An 11,781-nucleotide genomic window follows, 5' to 3' on the forward strand; every position below is an offset into this window, starting at 1 on the left:
ACATTATTTATAGATATAAGTAGTTATATATTATTACATTTTTACAAAATTAATTTTTAAGCTAATTTTACTGAGGAAGCCAAAGCAAAATCTTTCCCTTAATACTATTCTGTCTCTGCAGCTTTTTTTTCCCCCTTTTTTTGCATTTTGTTTGCTTTTTACAGACAAATTTGCAGGTCATATTGGCCTCAGGATGCTCCTCAAGCAAACACAAAAATGGCCTGTACCAAGAAAAAAAAACAAAACCCCCAAGTGAATGGCCATTGTTTGCCTCATCTTTAGGGCCTTAAAGTGTGTTCATGAAATTTAATATCCTGTCAGTTTTCCATTCTGGTCTATGAAAAGTGACATATTTTTTCCCCTCTGAAAAACACTACCCTTAATTATACTGCATTAAGTAAAATCAGCATGAGAGGTTTTAAATGAGAGAGTGGGAGCTGAAATGGAAGTAGGGGAGCAGGCAGAGAGCTACTGAGACAGAAACACTGAACAGCAGAGGCATGAGGAAATTAAAATGAGGCATGAATGGTATTGAAATGGTGAATAGGAGGTTGGAGGAACTGGTAGGAGACAAGTGGGGGACAATATAATAGAGAGTGTGGGTGAATATGAAAGACAAATGGCAGAAACAAAGAGCCTTTTATAATAGCCAGGAACAATTAAGCTGTGTAATTACAAAATCCTACTGTGGCTAAACTCCTATGCAATTACTGAATGGACACATACCCTGAGTGCAGCACTTTAAAGAGGATGGCAACAGTTTTTCTCGCCTTTGTTTTGAACTCACCCCCACCAACACCTTAGTAAGCAGTGGCATATGTGATATCATTGTTTTATGCAAGTGTGAAACCATTGCCTTCCATATATATTCACAATAGTACAATGCCACTTAATCAAAATGTTCTTGCAAGCAAACACAAGGCTGGAGGGGCAGCTGTAATTAGTTCCTAGTCAGCAATGTGGCACTGGCAATATGAAATCACATTTAAAAGGTTTTCTTTGCTAATGCAACATGGGACTTTATTTTTTTTTTTCCCATTGACTTTAATTTAGAAAACATAATACAATCTTTACTAATATATTTAAAACAAGTACATGACACAGTGTTACATGAGAACAGTGGGTGTCACTGTTAAGAGCAATTGGCATCTACCTTTACCTCCTTATTTAGTATGTATTTTGGGGGCCTTATTACAGGTTGTCAGGTCACCATGTTCTGAGCACATCCTGTTTGCTGAATCAATTTTTACATGTAACTGTACAGCCTGGAGTAAGTTAAAATGTTTTTAAATTAGATCAACACCTTCTGAATCTAAAATTTTCAAAGAGCAGCTACTGCACTCTTTTAGAACTACATTTCTAACCCCCACCCCCACCCCCGCCCTTAGGAAAAACTTTCCAAGTACATGAAGTTAGAGCCACTAAAGGACTAAGGCATTAGATGCAGAATTGAGACAAATCCAGAACTGTGGTCCAACCCTGCTGCTCAGCTGTTGTATAACGCTGTAGATATAGTTCCTTGTTTGACCTGCAAGTTCTCTGTAAAATCCTGCTTCCCTGCAAGCATAAAACTATGGTTGCACGTATCTAAACCCAGACACTAAGCAGAGCAATCTTTAAGTCCCAGCCAAATCTGATATGAATTATCAGAGAGTGTTTTACACACACACCAAAGGATCAGGTTTCTCACAAGATGTAAATAAGCAGTTTTAAAATAGCAGTTCTTAGTATACAAGCACCACATAGAGAACCCTGCTAGGAAGCAGAAGAGCTTGGTCCCTGTTTCCTTTTGGTTTCAGTCTCTGGAGCCCTGGAGTTCCCAGGACTGATCCATACATCCCAGATTGAATGGCCTGTCTGGCCCCGTATGCAAAAGAGGAGACTGACTTCTGCTGCTGTTGCTGGGTTGTAAGAGAAAATGATGACTTACCCATGCAATTTGTACAGCTCCTACTTCATTCACAGTGCTCAGTGCATACTCTAAGATTGCCTGCTAGATCAGCCCCCTAAAGGAATGCAGACACAACTAACATTTTGTTTCCAAACCCCAGTCAGGTTGGCATACAGTTTGGGCACTAAACTACCTAATCCTGTCAAATTCATCCTACAGTACTTTGTAGGAGGCGACTCTGAATTTTTTTATGTCTTAGACTTATACCTCTTATGCTTGTCACCTGTTCTTTGGAAAGAAGTTTTGAGCCCTTACGAGCCATTTTTGCAAAACATGCATTTTGAAAGTTATTCTGAATTTAGATGGGGATGCCAGGGATAATGCTGGTTATATGGCTCGTGTTGTTAATGAGTGGGTTTTGGTCTCTTCTTGCTGTCTGCTCCCTCAGTGTCTTTTTATATGTATTACAGGAAAATTTCTGGAAATAAATTATCTGGACATTCATCTCTCTGACTGTCTTTGTCCACCCAATACACTTTGGTCCATCCATTAGGCATGGACTGAGTACACTGAACAGGTAAACAAACTCCTTTGCACCAACCCTAACCTTGCTAGAGGGCAATAACAGGCAAAGAAGACATGATGGAATTAAGAATTTGGCTCACTTTCCACTTTCTAGCTGCTGGCCACGTCTGCATACTGAACTACATTCTTCTATAAACTCACAAGTAATCCATTCTGCATGCAGTTTCCAAGGGCACATAAATTAGTCAAATCTAATACAGTCAGGTCAAATACTACGCCAAATTTCATTTCCCATCACTTAGCTTAAAAACCACTTAAGACATGATGCAAGATTTTTCTTTCAATGCTGAGAAAGGGTCTCTGTTTTTCATTGCATACTCAACCATTTTTAAATACTTTCCAAAATAATGACTTTTTCAGGCAGATGTTGTAGGTTTAGTCCTTATATTCATACATAGGCCACAGAAGCTAAAGCTTACAAGGAGCTAATCAGGAGCTCAAAATACAATATTTAGGGGTAGAAGTTGGGGAAATCAGTGGAAACTATTCTAAAGCCTTACCTAGGCTTTAATTACACATATGCCTATTCCCTTTTTCCTGGACCAATGAAGACATTACACTGCAGGTTTTCAGGTCTTGCATTAAAATGGACCACAATGATAGCACTGATGGGTCACATTTTTAATTTATTGGTATTTGTATGTTCACAGGTAAGCTCACTTTACCAGGCTAATTTTCACCCTAAAAGCTCTTCTCAAACCTCTACACAGTGAAACTTTCAAGGCTTAGCAAGGAATAATTCAGAACTTCAAGATTAAAAGTTTATCGTTGAATATAATGTCTGCTGATAAGCTTCTTAGAAAATTGTGTGACAAGGCTTTCAATTATGGCTGGGTGGATCCCTTAGCAAACTGGTCTGTAAAAGACTATATTGCTCTCAGGGAAACAAATGTTCTAATATACTCTTAGTTTATACTTAATACAGCTCTAATGCAGGACACAAGTACCTAAGTATTATGCTTCTGCCTTTCTCCTTCTCCTTCCCACCCACTGGAATACATCACCCTGAGTGAAGCCCGCAGGCTACTTCTGTAGCATATAGGGGCAGCTGGCTCCTCAGGGTGGCAAGAAGCAGCTACCTAGTTTTGTTAGGCAATGACAAAACTGCAGGGAGAGCTATGTTTGGAATTCCACCACTGCTAAGAGCTTGCGTACCTGAGTGTACTCAGGTGGGAAAATGCCGAGTACTGTCACAAATCCTCCACTGAGGACAGGCATCTGCATTAATTTTTAAGAAGAACTCAACCATGTGTTGTAGTACTGTTGACCTGCTGGTGATCTGTACAGTATCTTAATCATCAAAATAGTTATCCAGGAAGCTAAACAGTTGTGAGAGCTGCTCTCTGACTCTGTCAGCAGATGGCTATTAAATGAAATTATCCAAACAGTTTGGAGGCAGGAGTGAACTCCAGGCTCCTGCCTCTCCACAGAAGCACATGAACAGAGTCATGCTGCGTTTTTCTAAGTAAATTGCTGATTATGTCACCCAAAATGGGAGACCTTTACCAGGAGAAATTAGAGTATCCATCATCCCCTTGGCCTGGTAGCCTGTTCAGGAGAACACTTTCAGGTGCTGGAGAAGCCGTAGACTGCAGAATGCTACAGGGTGTTTTCCAGTGGAGAACAACTAACATACGCTATGTGTATAGCAACTAACTATTCGCTAGACAAGTAAGAACAAGCACACCTCTGAAATCTAGTGGTTTTGACATTCGCCTGAATTTGAGTAAAGAATCTGGGTTCTAGGCTACCAGCTAATATTTAATGTAGAAGTTCATTTGGGAAGGGACTACCAGTGTACCACATGCTTGCCGCACACTGTGGAGTCACGTTTCTTCACAACGGCCAAAGAGAATTAATCTAGAAACTACCTATGGATCAGCCATATACCAGGTGAGTTCTCAACCATGGGACTATGGGGTAAAAGAGGAGGTGCTGCCTCTTCTGGTCCTATTTTGTTTGTGTCCCCCCGTCTAGGAGGAAGGCCATGAGGACTCCGATCAGGCTGAGCGTTGCAGGCTTGCATGTGAGCTAAATGCTTAGCTACTTAGCACAGTTATGATATAGGCATGCCTATAAACAACTGCTTGCACATCTAGAGAACTCTAAATGCAAAGATATATGTTCATACAAGCTTCTAAGTAGCATCAAAGAAGAGGGATGAGGTCAGGCCTCATCCTGTTGGTTCTCGCATTTGAAGACTTTGGATGACTGCAGACCCCAGGTGTCAGTTTTATACCTGTATATGTGTTGCATTTGATATATTGTATATATTCATTAGCATTCCAAACATTCAAGAGATCTGTTCAGATTGGAGTTTTTTCTGTTCCAAGTTACACTGCTGTAAGCCCAAAGTAACTCCACTGAATTTGCTCAAGTTACACCTACTTTATACCAGCTAAGCCACGGTGCAAACTCTGTCTCAAAGAGGGGCTCTGTGTTAAGAAGTCATTTTGCCTTCTTTCCCTGTGCCTGAGATCTTAACAGGAGGAGTTGAGAACAGAGGCTCTGTTCTCAAGCTCTGAAACATTAAATGTGAAACTGCAAACTTTTAACATACAGTAAAATATTTATTTGCAATAAAGAATACTGCATCTATTGTGAATTAAATTTGCAAACATTGAGTGAGTCAAAAGCCTGGAAAAGAACATCAGATAACACACCTTCCATGAATATTAGTCAGGTTTTGTCCAACTGTAGACATACTTATTTATAGTAAGTCATTATTACAGGTAAGTATCATGAATATTTTGTGCAATTAGGATAATGAGAGGGAACCTTTATTACATATCTTGATTGAAAGGTGAGGCAAGAACATCTACTTATTTTGTGTCAGTCATAAACACACTGTTTCACAGAAGGCATAGAGATTATAATGTGATTAGAGATCAGATTAAAATTCATTTATTTTCTGGGAAACATTGTAAATCTTATGTACTAAGCCCCACCTCAGCTCTAATTAGGGGATTTACCAGGACATGAACCTTCAGCTCTATCAGGACAAATTTCACCTTAAAAGCATGTTTGTCACTTTGTATGTGGACAAAAATACAGATTTGAGATAATAGTACTAAAAATCTGTTCTCTTTGTATAGGGATCAGAGTAGACAGGGTTTGTCGCGTTTTTTTTTGTTTGGATTGGGTTGGGTTGGGTTTTTTTCATTCCCTTATATTTAGTTTGCTGTGAAATCATCATGGGAAGGTAAACAGATTTCTGAATTCAGGACTGGAGAGGTAAAGGAAATCTGTGTAATAGCATCTGGATAACTTTGTAATCCTGTATAAACTTTTGTTTTCAAAATTTACTCTGATAAATTTGGTGATTTAAAAGATTTTTTTCCATTAATGTTGTATGCAATACTTTTTTGGCAATTATTGAATCTAGAAGACTTAGTACACTAGCTGTACTTGTGCAGTTCTTAATTTACTTCAACTTTTACATTCTCTAGGTTTTGCCTTCCATTCCCCCCCCCCCACACACACACACCAAATCATTGCAAATTGCAACATGCCATATTGCTTTCAGTTATATCAGGCAACTGAGTAGAAGTTTGAATTCCTTTATTTTGCATTTTTGTTAATTGCATTAACATTATGTTTGACTACCAGCACCTTGGCTGGCTGCATATCAGAAAGGATTTTTGAAATTCTAATGTGCAACATCACTTGATACCAGAATGCATTTCAGAACTAAAACACAACTACATACTAACTGCAATTTCATTGCTTCAGTTCTCTACCTCACAGGGAACATTTCAAGACTAATCTTTCAAGATGATTGCCTCTGAGCTACTTGCTTGTAAATGGTTTAAAGAACTTCCACTCTCACTCTGAGTATGTACCAGACCATATATACGTTTTTCATATTCCTATTAGACAGGAAGATCTGAGAGAAGGGGAGCTTAAAGAAAATGATGTAGGTTGCAATCAGCCTAAAGCAAGACTATTTTAGTGAACCAGTCTGGAAGTTTAAATACTTTTGTTCCAATTATATAAAGGATTCCAATTATGCAAAGAAATGAGCAGTTATTCCCAACTGCATAACACATATTCCTATAAAAAACTCCAAGAATAAAACACTACATTTAAAACAGTCTTTAGTCTTCATAGACAAACCAACACAGAAAAGTGAAAATACAAGCATTGTAAAAGTGTTTTGGTTAAGTAATTTTCTGAGGTGATCAATACAATAACAAACCATTCTTTGACAGACCCTCCTAACACCTTCATTATCCACCTGTAGTCTCTGTTATTTATTCCAAACACACATAGAAAAAACAGCAATTAAAGAGTCCTCAGAGTGCTATAACAGCATGTCTATGCAAAGCTGTATCTCTTCTGAATAACTCAAAATATTTTTGACCTTTTGAATATTACCTGCAACATATTTCTTTAGGTGCTGAGGACTCATAAAACAATGTTTGCAAGTTAATAACCTTATCGCCCAGGACCAGAGGATCCCACATGGAGTCAATATTTCGATTGTTCTGATGTAGTGTTGTTTGTTAAAATATTTCCTGGGCTCTGCTATGCCATGATTTCCCACTAGAAAGCATGCCTAAGCACACAGGCCTGCCCTTTTGTTTGTATCAAGCGGTTCTGACCACGCTGTGCTGAAGTATGATTTGTTTTAATAGGCAAAATAGGTGAGGCAGATCGGTCGCTCCTCCCTTGACTGCTGTGTCCTTGTCCATATGTTCCTCTAAGCAGGGCATGCAGAATGAGGTACCAGCTGAAGAGCCAAGGAGGAAAGGCAAAGGTATGTCACAGCAATTTGGCTGCTCCAGACAAAACCAACTGTAGCAATACCCCTTGCAAAGTGCTGCTGACTGCACTGCAGCCAAACACAGAATTCAGCTGTGAGATTAAAAAAACTGTCATTTTATGTCATTATTAATTAATTTATTTTTAGTGCTGCTAAATAAGTTGTGCAAGGACAGTGTGGCATGGTGTTTCCTGGCATGTGAGATACTGCCTCCATTAAAAGCACTCGCAAACATTTCAGCACACCAGTTTTCACAGAATCACAGAATGGTTGAGGTTGGAAGGGACCTCTGGAGATCATCTAGTCCAACCCCCCTGCTCAAGCAGGGTCACCTACAGCACGTTGCACAGGATTGCATCCAGGCGGGTTTGGAATATCTCCAGAGAAGGAGACTCCACAGCCTCTCTGGGCAACCTGTTCCAGTGCTCTGTCACCCTCACAGTGAAGAAGTTTTTCCTCATGTTCAGATGGAATTGTCTGTGTTTCAGTTTGTGCCCGTTGCCTCGCGTCCTGTCGCTGGGCACCACTGAAAAGAGTCTGGTCCCATCCCCTTGACACCCTCCCTTCAGATACTTGTACACGTAGATAAGATCTCCTCTCAGCCTTCTCTTCTCTAGGCTAAACAGGCCCAGCTCTCTCAGCCTTTCCTCATAAGAGAGATGCTCCAGTCCCCTAATCACCTTTGTAGCCCTTCGCTGGACTCACTCCAGTAGCTCCATGTCTCTTGTATTGGGAATTTTACAGTAGCCCATCATAAAAAAGGCAGGGAGACAGGCAAAGCCAGCTTATTGGGTGAACACATTTTTCCCTAAGGAGTGCAGCACAGATAAGTCTGTATAAGATTAATGCATTGTTTTGAATTTGTCAATAATTTGTCAACAATAAATTCATTACATGGCTTAAACCAAGTTTCTTTTTATTTTTGGAAGTAAACTGTCTGTCTCATTCTCCCTTAGAGAAATCAGGGATAAAATTGTGGTTTTCAGAACAAGTTCAGGTTAATCCAACTGCAGTATTCATTTATGTATAATCAGTGTTTCTGAAAAAAAGGCACTGTGGCCCTATTTTCCACAGTATTCAAATTCTCAAAGAAAGAACAAAACAGCAAACTAGCCAAATGTTTCGTCTGCCCAATAAACCTTCACAAAATAGCTCTCCATTTTGTCAACAGCAACCATTTTTGGCCCCTTTAACCACCCAGACAAAACAACTAATTTCAGCAATTGTAGTTTGCTAATTAGTTTGAGTTAGATGATCATAGCTGAGATTTTGGCAGCCTGCTCTGGAACAGATTTATTAATGATGATCAATTATGACCAGGTGGAATTTCTGACAGATGATTTTTTTTTATTGTTACCTGACAATACATGTAAAGTCTTTAATTGGATAAATGTAGTTAACAAGCTGACCCTGCCATCCGCTGTCATTTCTGCTGCTGCTTCTGCATTTTAGTGCCTGCTCAAAGTATCTGTGGTCGGTCACTTTTTTTCTAGCTCTGTGTGGAATACAAATCCCTCTAATGAGCCAAAGCCTTGCTGAAGACCTGTCATTCAAGCTGTGTCTGATTTCATCTAGCACAACTCCTGAAAGCATCCCTTGCAAGATGGGCTGGTGATGCTTTCAAAAAAAAAAAAAAAAAGACCACTGAACCAGAAAAGGCTCACTGACAGAATTTTAAAATCCTCAAAGCCACCCAGTTCTTAAGCTAAATAAATGTAGGGTTATTTTTTTCCAGCCCACAGGAACAGTGAGACTGTAAGTATGAAAGAACAAAATAAATAGCAATTTTATTTTAGATTTGACATTTCAGCTGTTTCTGTGTTCTCTCTGGTGCTGCAGCTCATCGTAGCTTGGCATTAGTACCGTGCACCACAGCTTGTCAGCACTGATGAACAAACATAAAGGCAGAGCAAATACCTTAAAATCTGATGCCCTTGGGGTGTGCGCAGAGATGGCAGCGCAGCCAGGCTGCGGGAGCCCCCCCAGGAGCTCCTGGTGCTCTGCTGGAGCTGCACGGGAAGCCATCTAGCCCAGGTCTGAGAACCATAGCCACATGGGAGCCCCATTTCCCCGTGTGTTAGCTCCTTCTTCCTTCTGACTCCTCTGCCCTCACCCATGCTGCCAAGATAGACTCACCATGGCAGGGAGCTCCTCCACCTTCCCGGGCGCAGCCCTGGCTCTCTACGCCTGTCCGTCACGTTAGAGCACAGGGAAGGGCTGGCATAGAGAAGCTGTAGGCTGAAGGAAGCTGCTCCCAGGATGGTATTTCTTCTTCTGGCTAATCCATCTTGTGGTTACAAGATACTCCAAACAAATCTGAACCTTTGTGCCTTCTGCAAATATACTTCTTTAGGATCAAGGTGTGTGAACCTGCCTCTCAGTGGTTACGTGTTCCCATCCAGATTTGTTTGGGGGGTTAGGGCAAAGGTGGAGGTGCTTTGAGGCTGGGCTTCATTTCATACACACAATCCCCTCACTGGGTTACTGCTGACTCTCTTCTAGGATTAGGAAGCTATTTTTGATCTATATTCAAACACTTGGCAAATTCACAATTTAGAAGTGAACTTCACCCTTTGAAAACTTGAGATTAAGGATCAGCCACAGCCCTTCCCTGGACATCACCACCTCTGAGCTAAGAGATCACATAGCGCTGACCACAACTACTTCTGTCTTCTTCAGTCATTTCCCCCTCCCTTTGTCTGAATAAGGTTGAGAAGAGCCCCATCTTCTGCAGAGATGGAAAGAAGGATAAAATTATTCAAACCTACATAGACACAAGAGAAAACAACCCCACAGCACTATCTCATGCAGAGATGGGAAAAGCCCAGCAAGGGTTATGGTATCTGGATATCAGTACTGCTTAAGGAGTAGCAGATATTCCAGAAGTGAAAATAGATCTTTATGAACTGAAAAAAAAGTGTTCCTTTTTTTTCTCCCTGCTCCCCTATATACCTGACTGCATGTTCAAAGCCACTTCTTACTCCTTGCTTGGATTTTGTTTATCATCATGCAGCTCAGGTTTTAAAGCATTAAAAACACCACTGAAATATGGTTTTAGGGGTACTGACAACATATGCTTCAGTTCTGAGACACAGGACTTGGAGGGAGAACTGCAGCTGTAGGAAAGCTCTCCCGGCAACATAAGGCCTCTGTCCAGCAAGCACTATCTTCCTTTGCTATACTTAATGGCCTGAGAACAGCATAGCACAGTAATATTTGTTGCTTCATCTCCTAATGCACTACCTGAAAAAAAAAAGCTGAAGAGTTTATTGATGTGTTTTGTTCATTACAAAGCGTGTTGTTGTCAGCGTTAGGCTGTTTTATTTTCCTCAGACGGGTCTACAAGGCAATAGGTACCAGCTGCTTTTGCCCAACTCCTCTTGGACACAAGCTAATTTCTAACAAAGTCAATATGAATCTTTGGATTCAGTTTAGTGGGTGTTGTATCACATCCTTGGATTTAATGCAACACTGTCTTTACAAAGGTCAACTCAATGTCTCAAACATAAACCCAGTGGCGAGGCCACAGCAGACTGACCGCTTCAGACAGCACACCTGCAGCAAGCCCTCTTCTTCTGACAGATGGCAAAAACGAGACTGGCACAGGACCTCAAAGAGCCTGGGCAGCTGGCTCTAGAGAGCTCTTTGCTTTGGCTCTACCGGAGTATATCCGAAGTGTAAGGGCAGATCGTTCCAAGATTCACGTCCTGTGAATGACTGCTGGACCAAGACCCAGGGCAATCATCTCTCAAGTCGTCTTAGGTGTAAACTGTAGATTCAGCATTTCTCTGCTCCTTGTACAAAAACAGTTCCTTTCCCCTTACCCAATGCTCAGCACCACTCTTTAAAAAACATTTTATATCTACCAAGCAACATACTTCCTGTGAAAAGAGGAGGAATGGGGGAAAAATAAGGCAAGGGATGTCCACTGGGACTGAGTTTCACTCTTTGGTGAAGCTTAGTCTCTGCAGGACCTCACCCGTTTCTACTAAATTAGTTTAGACCCTGTCCTGGAGCCATGACTACACCTGTAAACACAAACTCCTCCTGTGCTCCACCTAGGTACCCCCTGGCCAAGGCGCTGTTCTGGCAGCTCTTGCAACCCTCGCCTGCAGAGCAGGCGTGCGCCTGTGCAGCATCCCCCTTGGCAGGCGTCTCTGAAGCATTTCCCACAGCATCGGCTGAGGCAGGTCCTTGCCAAGGGCCCTTCTTTTGAAAAGCAAGAGGAAACACTTCAAGGGAAGTCAGGGAGGTCAAGTAAAACTAGCGGTGATACCACTCTTTCACAAAACAGCCAGAATGTAATTCATCTCTCCGCAAAATAATTTCTAAGCAAATGGAACAAATTGAATTGCACTAGTGGATCTAGTGCTAATAGTAAATCAATGATGTAAAACATATTTAAGTATATAATAGAAATTTCAGTAGTTTATGAGCTGTATCAGAGCAGCCATTTCCTCTGAAATTTGGACAAGGATTTGCTCCCTAAAAGACTGAGATGTTTATTGCAAAATGCAGTGTGCACCTTGGGGTAAAAGAT

This window comes from Apteryx mantelli, chromosome 1 (assembly GCF_036417845.1).
Source record: "Apteryx mantelli isolate bAptMan1 chromosome 1, bAptMan1.hap1, whole genome shotgun sequence".
Classification (NCBI taxonomy): domain Eukaryota; kingdom Metazoa; phylum Chordata; class Aves; order Apterygiformes; family Apterygidae; genus Apteryx; species Apteryx mantelli.